We start from the raw sequence: 13,425 nt of genomic DNA, 5'->3' as shown, positions 1-13,425 counted from the left end.
GGAGGGGCGATCGTGTCCCCGTTGTTGAAAAGTGATATTCCAATCGTGTGCATTGTTGGAGATAGATGGATATATGGCGCGCTCAATGTGTTCTTCTCAGAGTCAATCAACGCGCAAACGGGCGCTCGCACACTCTCTCGTCCCAGTACACACCGTACAACTTCCCCAATCAAACCTTACCTATCGAACCAGAGGCGCGTGTGTTGTGTCGCTAAGGGACACCGGGGGATGGTTTGTTGTGTGCTCCCTGGGTGACTTATCGTCGTCTTCCAGTGTGTGTGTGTGTGTGTGTGTGTTTTTTTTCTCTCCCTCCCAACGACCCACTATGCTATTGAGTGGTTTAATTTATTCTGATGAGCTGCGAATGAACACTACATTGCATTGCGTTCTTTTACGCACGGGGGCCATCCATCGTCTTCGTTCTTCGCCCTTCTCTCTCTCTCTCTCTCTCTCTCTCTCTCTCTCTCTCTCTCTCAACGTTGACGGTTCAGCGCACGTTCTGTGCAAAAGCCGGGCACGAAAGACTCCAAGACATCAGCACACAAACGTTCCGTTCAAGACTTTGGAGTTGGCTGTAAATAGCACTCCAGCGCGAGAGAACGCTGGAGGAGCACGTTCTCAAGCAGGAGCACACAAAGTCAAGCATCTTTGCCGGGGACTGGGGTAGTCACACAAACACACACACACAGCACAGACGCTTCTATCAAAAAAAGGGTCCGTCCAATGGCTGCGTGGTGTTTGCCTTTCCATCGACAACAACAGCAGTGCAACCAACACACACTCTCTCTCTCACATAATCCCGTTGCTCAACCGACGACTCAAGTGTCGAAAGTGTTCGAATGCGCCAGCACACACCCCAATGGAGACACAAACAACAGTACACAACAATCACCAAGGGAAGGGGGGAGGGGGGCAGCAATCGGGTAGATAATTTATTAAAAGTGTAGCTATTTTTAGCCCCTCTGCCGATATCGGTATAAATAACTGGCCTTGGTTTGGTGTCGACCCCGGGGCCGGCGTTGGCAAGTACGAGTCGCATGCGGACCGCACGGGCTATCGCGCAGCCAACAACACACACACACACACACACGCGATCGCTCGGACGCCCGTTGCCTCGGACGCGATCGTACGCGACCTGTTCTGTGGCTGTTGAGTTCTAAGCCTCAGTCACAGCCCTGCAACCATTGGATTGCTTTCCTTTAAAGATATATGTGTGTGTGTCTGGTGGTGCATGAATGGGTTTGCGCAACGTTCTACGATGCGCTACAAAGCATGACGGATCGTTCGTGATCGATTGAGTATATTTATATTATGATTAATCGAGGTAAAGAGATGATGATTTGGATTATTTTTATTACAAATGAAATTGGAGCACATAATGTGTATTGAGGTTTGTAAAAAATAATTTCACTTATTCTGTTGTAATGATTCTTATCATTACTGTCTCCAAACAGTTGCACTGCTCTATTGATCTATTAACATCTTAACAGTCATTCGACAGGCATAATATGACAAGTATGATCGTTCTACGATCACTTAATTCAATTAAACTGCATCTACTCTAGCACACACACACACACAGTCATAAATCACACACGCATACTGATCATTTGATCGATACGGTAAAGCAACGATGATTTGTTCTCGCCGTCAAACCAAATGTTAAATCGAAACCGGCCACCCGCTTCACAAACACGACGGGAAACGGTTTGCGTCGAAGCTCGAAATTAAATTGTCAATCGGGCTTCCCTGTCCCTCTCTCTCTCTCACACACACACACACACTTCCCATTCAACTCGTACAACCGATTGTCGACACTAATTGATCATGATGGCAGCCCGGGAGCGGAGGGGGGAATAGCAGCAGCCAAGAGGGTTCAGGAAATAAATGAAATGTAGGTGCAAACATTGGCTCTCCCATTGGTTCGTACGAGCATCAACGAATATTGTCGTCCCAACGATCGACTCGGCTCGACAGACGATTCTACCAGAACAACGGAATGTGCCCGTTCCGTATTTGAGTGTGTGTGTGTGTCGATGGAGTTATTTGCGTGAAGGAGGTGAATCTAATTGAACCAACAAGCCGATGGAAACAGAACCCGGGTAGTGCTATTTAATCAATCACTGAATGACGGCGCTCGCACTGGCTCTGTTACCCCCCATACCAATGATCTCGGCCCGCGTGCTCCTCAACCCCCGTCAACCCCGGGCCGTGCGCCGCCTTCATGCGCCATGGAACTGAAAGGTCGACAAAGATGCTGGCCGACGGCACGGACGGAGCGAGAAAGGCAACATGCGACGGGACGATGGTACAGTTTCCGGTAGCAGCCGTAAACAGTGCGCTTTTCGAGAACGACCTGTTGATTGCACAGTGTGGTTCACTATTGCACCAGCACAGTCGTGTTCGAATTTACAAAAGATTCCAATTGGAACTAGATTAAGTTACGGTTAGAATGTGTATGCAATCAAGTGAGCTGTGTGCAGCGGCAATCATTTCAAAGCTCTCGAAACATTGACCTGCGACTGCAACAAAAGATACATACAACGACACAGTTGATGCGGTACTTTTTGCACCACACTGTTCCTTTCATCCCGTGTGAGCGTGGAAGGTGGAGAATATTAGCCGCTTCCCGCTGCCCGTGGCAATTTGCGAGCTCGGCTCGGCTCTTTATTGGATTTCGCCGTTCGCAAAGGCCGAGTGCGGACGGTGCCGCACTAATGCTAATCGGATGAAACTCATTCGAATCCAATTTCAATAAGAAACAATGCACTATCCGGCGGGCCGATGGTGGCCGGCAGAACAGCAGCCCGTTGTGGGATGAGCCCTTTTTTTTGTAGCCAGTTTTCAGCGCAGCTAAATTACAGATTCATTGGAAAGGGGGTCCCGTATCAGCGGAATCGTAATCGAAGTGTCATTTTTAGTTCCGCGTTCCACATTCCACTGAAACGTTACTGTTTGAAATAATAATCTCACAACATCTCTTTGTCGTTTGCAAAAATGCAATCTAGCAAAGGGAAAGTTGCGTGGAAAATGGACCATTTTTCACATTCAAAACCTCATCGAAGAAGCTATCTGCAAGCGTGGGCAAAATTCAATCTCCCCCACCTACCCCGGGTGCTTTGCAAATGGCAGTTTACACACTCGTGCGGCAAGAATTTTCAATGATGCATCGTTCAGCCGGTGCACCGTTAGCAAAGCGTGGTGCGTTACAGGTATGGAAGTAATGTTAGAGTTCAACACAAAAGGACATGCAGCTCGCGTGCGTGCGCGGTATGTTTCATTTCATCGGGGAAAAAATGTTCACATGAAATGATCAATTGGTAAACGATATCGTTGCAAGAATGTATGCATGTTAGTAAGTGAAACTTGCAAAGGAGTTCTACACACATACACTCACCTACCACTGTATATATTTGGGTGACACGAGCCTAGCAAAAGACGTGAACCGGGCCACAAGCACAAGCGCAGTATGGAAATTCTTATCCCCTGCGATCGTTCCGGCAGGCCCTTCCTTCCATCTGGGTCCGCCAAGCGAGCCTGCCCGGAATCCTTGAATGGAATTCATTAAACTCGATGAACGGCAAATGCATCAATGGCAAAGGAGAAGTAGCAAAAAACAAGCCCCTCAATGGCTAGATTGATGGATTGGGTTCACTTCACCCAGTTCGAAAAAAAGAAGCTCAGCTTATGCTCTTCCCATGTAGCAAATGCAGCACATTCAATGCAGCGTCTAACACGCATCCTTGCACACGCCTCAGTGTGGCTCAGACTAACGAAAGTATCGATTGGAGGGGGAGAGAGAGAGAGAGAAATCGAAGCTATAGCTCGTTTACATATGCTCTCGGATGCTTTATGCTCTTGTTCGTGTGTGTAATTTTTTTGCTGCTATTCCGATGTTGCTGTTGTAACGAATTCTATTCAAATGAAGAGTTTATGGATCGAAGTTGTGATTTGAGCCGTGGGTGGCTGTGCCCTTCTTCTGACTTTTTTTCCGGGAAAACTGTGAAGCCAGGTCAAGTGTAAACTGTGGTTGAGCCATGAGTGTGATTTAATTTGAGTGCTGTGTCTACAGCGGATTGATTTTCTATGGAAATTGCTTCACTGTCAGTGGAGAATCTGGTTTTAGAAGATATTTGCATTCGTTCGTTGGTCCTTTTTTAATATCATTTATGAACAATAAGAGCAATTCATTACTTTAATGTTTTGTAATGAAATGAAAGCATAATCAGGTACAGTGCACAAGATTTAACAAAATGTCACAGAACATCGTCACATTGTGGTGGCGATTCAATTATGTTGTCCCACCAGCGCCCGGAAGTGTACGCACCAGTGGACGGACGCTGTCATAGTTTGTCATCCGCAAAAGAATTATCTTTACGCCGCGGCATGTATCAACGCGTGCGTACGGAGAGGGAATTGACGCTTGCTTGTGCCACACAGCCACCGCTTCCCTGTTCCCTCTGCTGGTGGTGGTGGTGGTGGTTTTGTTTCACTAATTAAGTAATAACTGTGGCTGTACATTGCAGTGCGTCTTTTAACCGTTCCGGCGCGCAAACCACCTCTTGCACCTTCAACCAAGCCACGGTCATTGGAATCACGCCCGAGCGGGGACTTGCTTCCCGGAACCCGGAGACCTTGGACCATCGCGGCCCGAGGGGAGTACTGCGAGCGGCTGACCAGCATGCCGGTGGTGTTTTGTGGTGGTCCCCGATCGAATTAAAACCAAACCAGCTAGCTTCCCCAGGCTCATTCGCTTCGCTTTAGCCGGCCGTTAGCGGACGAAACGAAACGGAATCTTCGAGCCAATAATTTATGCCTGATCATAATCGATCGGACGACCGGGTGCCACCGTCCCACGACCGGCCGCTAAACGGCACGATCGAGGAACGAGGATCGAGACGGCTTTTCTTCGTCTTCTTCTGCGGTATTGTGGCTTTCTTTTGCTTCCTTCTTCACTTGACTCATCAATTTATTTTGCGCCAGCAATCGTTGCACGCAAAGATTCGGGAATACGCATCAACGAGCTTTGCTGTTTATTCATGATGAAAAGGGTGATTTTTAACGCAAGATTAAATTAGATTATTATGATCCATTGTTTAAAGAAGTATCAAATACGAGAAAAACATAAAAAAAACAGTCAAGGAAACAAATTTCATGACGATATCGATCGATCAACCATTACGCGTTATAACCTCATTCGATCAAACTGACTCCATGGTAACATCGTCTACGCGCGACAATGCATTGCGACAATTCCGAGTTCGAGCCTTGATTTTGGATGAGTATGGGAAATTATTATTTGATAATTATGTTTCTTATATCATAATAGTAATATGATTTAGTCTCAGGATTATAATTCAGATTGAAAGACGTCAACATTTTTACAACACAACTAAAAACAGACACCGAATTTCTTCTTGAAATCTCTGTTTATACCACAAAAGAGATGAACACACTTCTTTCAAGCCACTTATCAATCAATAGTCGGGCACTATAAAACGTTATGCGCATAGCAAAAGCGCGACCGCAACGTCGTCGGCCCCAGAGGTGGACGGAGTTCGACCCCGCGCGCCAGTTTCCCCCTCCAAGGGCGGGGGCTGGTCAAGTTCAAGTCGATCAAAGTCAGCCAGACCTCGGGGAACCTCTCTCGGCGGCCGTTGCGGCACGTTTGTCCAAAACCAGCTTTACATACCACCGTACCCCCTCCTTCCGCCCCCGTTCAGCAAAGTCGGCAAGTCAAATGGGCAATTTTGCAACATTGTCTCGGAATGTCTTGATATTCCCGTGCCCGTGTGCTGCCGTCCGATCGATAGCAGTGGCGCAGGAGACAGGAAGAGAGTACACCATCACCACCCTTCGTCTTTTGCCACATCTCTTCTCTCTCTTTACACTAAATTAATTGATTTGCCAACCGCATGAACCCACCCAGAGGGAAGGAATGGGGTAGGCTTTTGCATGTTGAAGAGAAGAAAAAAAAAAGTTTATCTTCCGTCTAACCGCCCTTTTGCGTTCCGTAGTCACTACGTAGCACGGGATAGTGTTTAAGAGAAACACGATAAAGCAGCAGCAGCAACAGCAGTGGAAGCATAAAAAAAAACGGCGGGAGCACGTAAGTTCTGCCGATGATCGATCGGGTGCTTTGGTGGGGCCGCGGAAATTTCATGGTCATCGCTGGTGATCATCAGTTCGCTCTTCTGGCGTACAGCTTCGTCAGGCAACAGCTAACCGGAAATCGACCAGTCGCCAAATGGTAATGAAAAAAAGGGTTGAAGAACGTGCGTACGCGTGTGCTCGTGTGCGTGTGTGTGTGTGCGCGTGTACAGTTCATGACGACTTCAAACTGCGAAACGTGTGCCAATCAGACCCAAACAAAGTAGCATGATGGATGGATTCAGTTATGGCGGGTGAAATGTTTCGGCCAACGCGAGCCGGTTTGTGCCGGATTCCGAAACGCTTGGACGAGTGTGAGCGATTGGGTAAAGTTTCGGCGGGCAAAGCCGGCGCGAACGGGGGGAAGTAATCGACGACTGTCGTAAGGAAACGGGGAACTGATCGGTTTCGGTTATATTGATGAACTATTTTTGGCCAATCAGATCATGCTAACGAGGGCACGAATGCACTGTGTAGTGAACGATTCCTTAACGTTTGCTTCAATTCTGAAGATTAGAACCGTTCTGTCAACACAACATTGAGTTATTATACAAAGCTTCCTTGTCTTAAACAAATATAAATAAATAAAGATAGTTTTGCAGAACTATCCAGCACAAGCTTCCAAACACAAAAAAGCCCTCTCAAAGCATGCCTTTATCTTGTCTCTTTTATGTACGAACAAGCTTATGATTTTTCCTCTCTGCAATGGACTGCCTTGACCGTGACTCGGCCGTGCCCCAGGGGAGGTCGAGCAAGGAGAAGAAGAGCGAAAAAAACGCAACACAAAAGCGCAATACAAAACATTACGCTGCGTGCTGTCACCGACACGCGTTGCATTAATGCACTCTACCGCCTTCTAGGGAGGCAAAAAAAAGTGACACGAATAGGATTGCCAAGAAACGAGTAATCCTCCACGGGCAACTTGGGATTGGAAAAGAGAACTTTTTGCAAACACTCGCACGAACACACATATCTGCAGAGTTGTGTATTTTCCGGTGGCAAAAGCTTGTGGCAAAAGCTAAGGTTCGCTTTCGGGCTGGGAGGCAGCTATCATCCAGTGCCACAGTGCCACGCGTGTGCATGTCGCAAAAGGACAGCCATCCGGAGCCATCGGAAGCTCGCTCGAATGCACACGGCCGACGTTTTTCATTTCCAGCACACACACACACACACTCTCGTTGTGTTGAGGATCATTCGCTATCATACGGCTACATTTTATCGCACTCCGGTGTGCCTGGTTGTGTTGACAGGGTGTTTCGTATTTTCTTCCTCACTTTTCCTCTAAATCACATTTCTCTCCGCTTCTTGCCAGCATGGTGAAGAGGAAAAACTCCGCACAGAACTAGTGGCTAGTGGTTGCAGTGACTTGCTAATACAGCTGGATGGGTTAAGAAAGCAGAAGGGAGAAAACCCTCTGTTCCGTAGAGCTGGTGGCCAAACTGTGCTGCTACAAATTCCAGCCTAATTGTAATTAAATGCAAACTTTGCACTAATTCCCAAATGAAGGGAGATCTTTCGAGCATGACTTCTGTAACAAATATTCACAAATTGCACTGCAACACTTCAAAGAGTTTGCACTGAGCCCATGCAGTGCCCGGGGAAGCTGCACGCTGCAAGTCAACCAAAACCACAACCACGCGAGCGCACACGAGGCGCCCGTTCGCGCCTCGAAAAACCACTTTGCCTAGGCTGTGCAGCAGTTTCATTGACCTCTCGCACCCGCTCCACAGCACAACACCCAGCACCCAACACAACGGGGCCCCGTCTCGGGAACTTCCCCGGGATGACATCTGCTCGCAAACCCCGGCAGAGAGTGTCACCGGAATCACAACAACTCGCAGGCCACGGGAAGCCGCGGGATCCGGCCCGGTCTAACCTGTTTCGCGCAAACCGAGCTCAAGTCTACGGGTGGCGGGAACTAGCTTCTCAAGGTGGTTCCAAACATACCTGCGACGAACGACAACGACGACCAGCGAGAGGTGCCGGTTCCCTGGGACTTGCTCTCGACTCGTCACCGGTTTTGTGGACCGGTGGGCGATTAATTTCTGGCTGCAATTCGTTGGCCTTGTCTCGGGATGCCCGTGGGTGCACGGAGAGGATGCGAATGGGTGACGAGCAATAGCAATAGTAGTAGTAGTAGCAGTAGTAGTAGTGGTGTTGGTGGTGCTAGTACTAGTAGCAGTAGGTCGTCCCCACATTTCGTGTGTGGTGAGCACTTTCTTCCAACGGGGAAAACAAACAAAACACTGAAGCACCTTGTGAGCATTTGTATATATTTACCTTTTCTGTGATAGTACTAGAAAAAGATAGTGATTTAAACTGGATTACGTGAAAAGGCGTTCATATGTAAGTTTAACATACAAATTCGAATGCTCTTCTTGTATTAATTATGTTGTTGCTATTAAACTAAACAAATCGTTAATCGTTTGACGTGAAGGAATGAGCATTAGTAGACATCATCACTCTTCTAAAGTAATTGCATAGGTTTTGCAATAGATGGCGCTCTTGTGAACCATTCCATCATCGTCTCTTGTTACGTTTTGATACCAGTGGGTATATTTTTATCGATTAAATATGTGCAAATGATAGTATATTTGCACATCTTTAAGAATTAAAAACGTTATCTCAAAGTTTTTCATTATTTGTATATAATTTTAAGTATTTTAGTAAACTTTTATGATATATAATACATTATATCAAATCTTATTCGACTACTTGCACACCGATGGCATGTAAATAATGGTAGTTTGTCATACATATTCCGTTCATTTACCATCATTTTACCCAAAAAAAACCTCCTCATATTTAATGCCTTTTAATTAACATGTGTTCTAATCAACACGAAACGTTCCACTAGTGGCACCAACTCAAATCCACTTCGAGTGGATCGGTGATTTGCGCAGCAAACATTAAGCTCGTCGCTAATCGGGCAACTAGCAAGCAACAAGCAGCAGCCAACAAGTATCGCCCGTGTCTCCTAATCAAGATCGTTTGGGTTTGGGGCGCTCAGTCCTGGCGGTGGGTTTAGATTGTCCGCCCTAAGTTACTAATTGACCACGTCCACTTATCGCGTATCGCGCGCATCACCAAGTTTGCATTTCATCGAGGCCACTGTCACTGAGGGTAAGGGATGAATGTTTAGGACGCTTCCTTAGCAGTACGATGTTGGGATCAATCCACCGTCCGTACTTAACAACACTTCCGAAACCATCGCAAACTACGGGAACGTGGTTGAATTTTTCAATTTCAATCATCGTTAAACCCCTTCTTACACTCTCTACCGCAGGGAAGTCAACGCAACAACAAAACGCATCTCGCCCACCCAGATAAGCACGACGCAAAAAACGACAATTCGCGACACCACGAAACATGTGTCCTTCTCAGAGAGAGAGAGAGAGAGAGAGAGAGAGAGAGAGAGAGCTTGCCGCTTAAATATATTTATCTCCTCCATTCCCGGCCTGTCGAATGTGTTAATTAAATATTTACCCTCGTCCATCACGATAAATTATCACCTAACAGGAACAAACCAAACAGTCGCCCAACCAAACACAGACCAAACGATGGGGGGGAGTGAGGTCGTGGTTGTTCGCCGATATATGTTCGCACAGTTGGCACCCTTGCCCGGTCTCTGCCGCCGACTTGCAAACTGACGATGACGAGGCTTTGGAGCGCTTTTTTGTTGTTATTGCGATTCTCTCTAACACCGTTATTAGACTACACAAAAATAGGACTGGAAAGTTATCAGTAGTTGTGTGTGTGTGTGTGTGTGTTTTGTTTGTGCAAACGTGTAGCACTATCAAGCAGGCGATGCCGTCGCACTGAAACGTCGCGATCTGTCACGTGTCTGCCTCTCTTGGTGTCGTAGTGTCAATGACATTTAGGAGCGAAAGGCACCCGCGTTGTTTGCTATTCCACTGGAGCTTTAGGGTAAAAGTTAGCGTAACATTGTTTCATTGTTTAACTTTCAAAACATTTAACAAACACAACTAAATCGCTCACAAGAAGGATGTTTTCCAGCCCGACAACCAGGATGACGGGGGCTGGCTGCAACATGAGACCGAAACGCGTATCGACACGCGCACCGGCGCGTTGTTTGCCCTAACCACGGCGGCCCGGGGATGTCCACCTCCATGTTGCTAGCGGGTTTTATTTGCCCACCACCCACCACCCCAAAAGCAACCGTCCAGCGGCCTCGAAGACGAGCGAAGCCGATCCTTGGAGCAGCAAAACTCCACTCACACCATAGGAGGCCGATAAAAAGAAAAGGGTCCCCAACAAACCAACAAGGCGGCGGTTCGGGCCCACCGGGCACCACCGTTGCTGTCCTGGTGTGGCCTGGCCGTTCCGATAAAACCAACAATTAGCCATTAATTTATGCCGCCGACGGGCTGACAGTTATGTTGTATGCTTAGCGCCGATCGGAGTAGTGCCAAGCCTTCTTCGGGGCCGATCCTGTCCATTAGGCGGGTTCAAACTGTAGCTCAAACTCTACCCCACACACACACACACCGACGGCTAGAGGGTTGTGTCATGGATGAACACAGTGGCACTGTGGATGATTTCTCCGTCCTACACAGCTTGGTTGGTGTGGGGTTTATTGGTTGCAAAATTGAGAATTATTTAAATTAAACTTTACTTCCCTCGGATCGGATGTGTTGCTTCATTCAGGCGGTGGGCTTTAATGCATCCGAACCCTCAGTGCGCACAGCTCGTAAGCTAATGTTGGTGTTTTCTAGAAGCAGAAGCACTACCGGTGCATCCTTTTACGGTGCAACAACCTTACGACGGGGGAAAAGTTTTCCGTGTGCTTTCTACTACCACCTACGGTTACATTCCACGTGCACGCAGTTACGAGGAAGGTACTTGCATTACGATACCTTCCCCGTCGATGAACATGAGCTGCAGGCTACAGTAGAACCAAAGTGAATGTAAAAGTTGTTCTCTCTGTGAGCCCACTCTGTACCGGGCGGGAGTACTTAAGCGATCGGGCACGCTGTACGCTGCGATTTAATTTATCATAAGCATGAAAACACCGACCCGAAGCGCTTCAAGGACCGACCAGTGTCAATGAACTCGCTGTTGATTGAGCCGTGTACAGCGTTTTGGGAGATGTTTTTGGGGTGGAAATATTTTTTTGATAATTCCTTTGCACTTGTAAAGTAGCAGCTTAATAAAGAACTTTTGCCATTGTGTGTGTGTGCCACATTGTAGAAAGTAAAATGGGACACTTGAAGGAACTTTTGCAGCTTAAAAGTCTACCGGCGGCGAGAGTGATTATTTCTCGGCAGCATATTTTCGCTGTCAAATCATGTTTTACGTTTCACGGATGCCTTTAGTGGAGCTTTTACAGGAGTAAAGAAGTGAGAGTAATTTTCCTGCTTATTTTAACGTATGTTTGTTATTTCTCTGTTTGTCTTTCTGCTTATAAGTTGCTTCCCGTTGGCAAAGCTTTAGAATACTTTCTACAACCGTTTCTACCATTCCCACGTACATCTCGTTTCATTTGCTTCGGGTTATTTATACGTTTAACACTAACCAACCAGCTTCCCGAACGCGAGCTACAAGCGAATCCCGCCGACATGGTTTCCCCTTTGTTGGAATGTGTCCTACATTTTCCGGTAAATGTTAGCAATACTTCGGGGAGTTTCCGCTACGACCTGCCCCCCCAACTGAGTTGGGTAAAATCAGTTTCCAGCGTGAGATCTCCGGGCAGGCGAAACAAAACCTAGCCTCAAACCACCACTACAGCCTTGCTCACTTAGCAGGGGTTTAAAGTTTTCACCATGAAGAGGCGTTCGGGAGAAGCGACGGAAAGGATTGAAATGTTTTGAACCACGTGTACCATGCGCGGGCAGACAGCAACAGCCGTTCCGGTGTGGCGCTTGCACAGCCCGAAAACCGAAAACTTTTCGCCCAGTTTTCTGGAATGATTTATTGTCACGTGGCGTCGCCCAGTCCTCGGCATCGGTTGCCGTCCCGAAACTGAAAGGTAGGAGAGCTTTGCGTAACCAACGCCGCCGATGAAGGACGATTTCGCTTCGCTTCGTCGTTTCCAAGAAGCTGAGGCGCGCTTAAAAGTGGTTCTTGATACTTGAAGGCATCCGTAGGACATTGTTCTACGTGTAGCTACTATTCGCAGAATGCTGTGCAATGTGACGCAAAGATAGACTCGACTTTTTGCCAAATAGCATCAACATGATGTTCAACTGGAGACAGCATCGGAGTGCGGTAAGAACATTGAGCTTTTGTTTTCTTTTTTTTTTTTGTAATTAACAACTGCTCTGATAAAAGCTATTCTTGCTCGGTGATAAAATCGTGCAAGGGGTGGATTTGAAAGAGGAATTAAACCAAAAAGAAAGAGATTATTTCAAGCGCATGGCAACCGATATTAGGGCAAACCATGTTTATGGTCGTGCTTTATGTTCTCATCCCGTTTATGAGCTGCTGTATTCAACGCACCTCCCTCAAATTGGTTTCCTTTTCCAGCCATTCTGTTTTTTTTTTTTTGGAGTAATTATTGTAGCAACAATACAAATCCATACGGATGCTGTTTTCCAAAATAAAAACGACCCGTCCAGTACGGGTGACCTGGCGGCTCCATTGCCATCGTTACCCGCCTGGTGGAGGAAAAATAGGATTGTAAACAAGTAAGCAAAGCGCTTTCGAAAGGTCGCCTACTGTTACACTTGTTTTCTAAAAGCTAGAAAAAACACTTTGCCTAAACGGTACTGGCCATTGACCGAACATATTGTTCCTTTTCAAAAGGGCAAAGTTTATGCTTGTTTGAACATTTTAAACTACCGGAGGTGAAAATATTCATCCCACATACACATACAGCAGCTTTTAAAAACTTTTTGCTTTTAGGAAGATTCCTAGAACGCTCCTCTAATATAGACTTTTCACAGGAAATTACACTACAAAAGTTTGGCATTGTTAGCATTAAAAGTTTCATCCTTTTTCGAGCCATTTTATTTGTACAAAGAATGTTAATGGAATGGCGCTCAGTTGTTCTATGTATCTTACAAAGGAACACTAGTGCTAATATCATCACTTAGTGTTGTTCCTTTGCTGATTCCTTTCTGTATCGTAACGGTCGTACATATTCAAAACCAATCCTTGTTATGCACTACAACAATCATCATCATCGATCGGCCATCAGCTTCTGGTTTATTTTTTTTAAATTAATCATCCCAATCAACAATAATCTCAGCGTTGGCAGTGAATTGCTTGCATTTGAATTGAAAGTGAAATGAGAAATTGATTTATTTTTCAAAC

At 46.5% G+C, this 13,425-nt stretch overlaps 1 protein-coding gene across 7 annotated transcripts in view; it reads right to left on the bottom strand.

The window, feature by feature from the left end:
• Positions 1–13,425, bottom strand: part of LOC121598270 (receptor-type guanylate cyclase Gyc76C-like) — a 54,284-nt gene that overhangs the window by 24,350 nt on the left and 16,509 nt on the right. The gene's annotated exons all lie outside the window — the stretch shown is intronic.

The sequence above is a fragment of the Anopheles merus genome, chromosome 3L (genome assembly GCF_017562075.2).
Source record: "Anopheles merus strain MAF chromosome 3L, AmerM5.1, whole genome shotgun sequence".
NCBI classification, from domain to species: domain Eukaryota; kingdom Metazoa; phylum Arthropoda; class Insecta; order Diptera; family Culicidae; genus Anopheles; species Anopheles merus.
The sequence above is the reverse complement of the archived record's forward strand: the minus strand, read 5'-3'. Positions and strand labels throughout refer to the sequence as shown.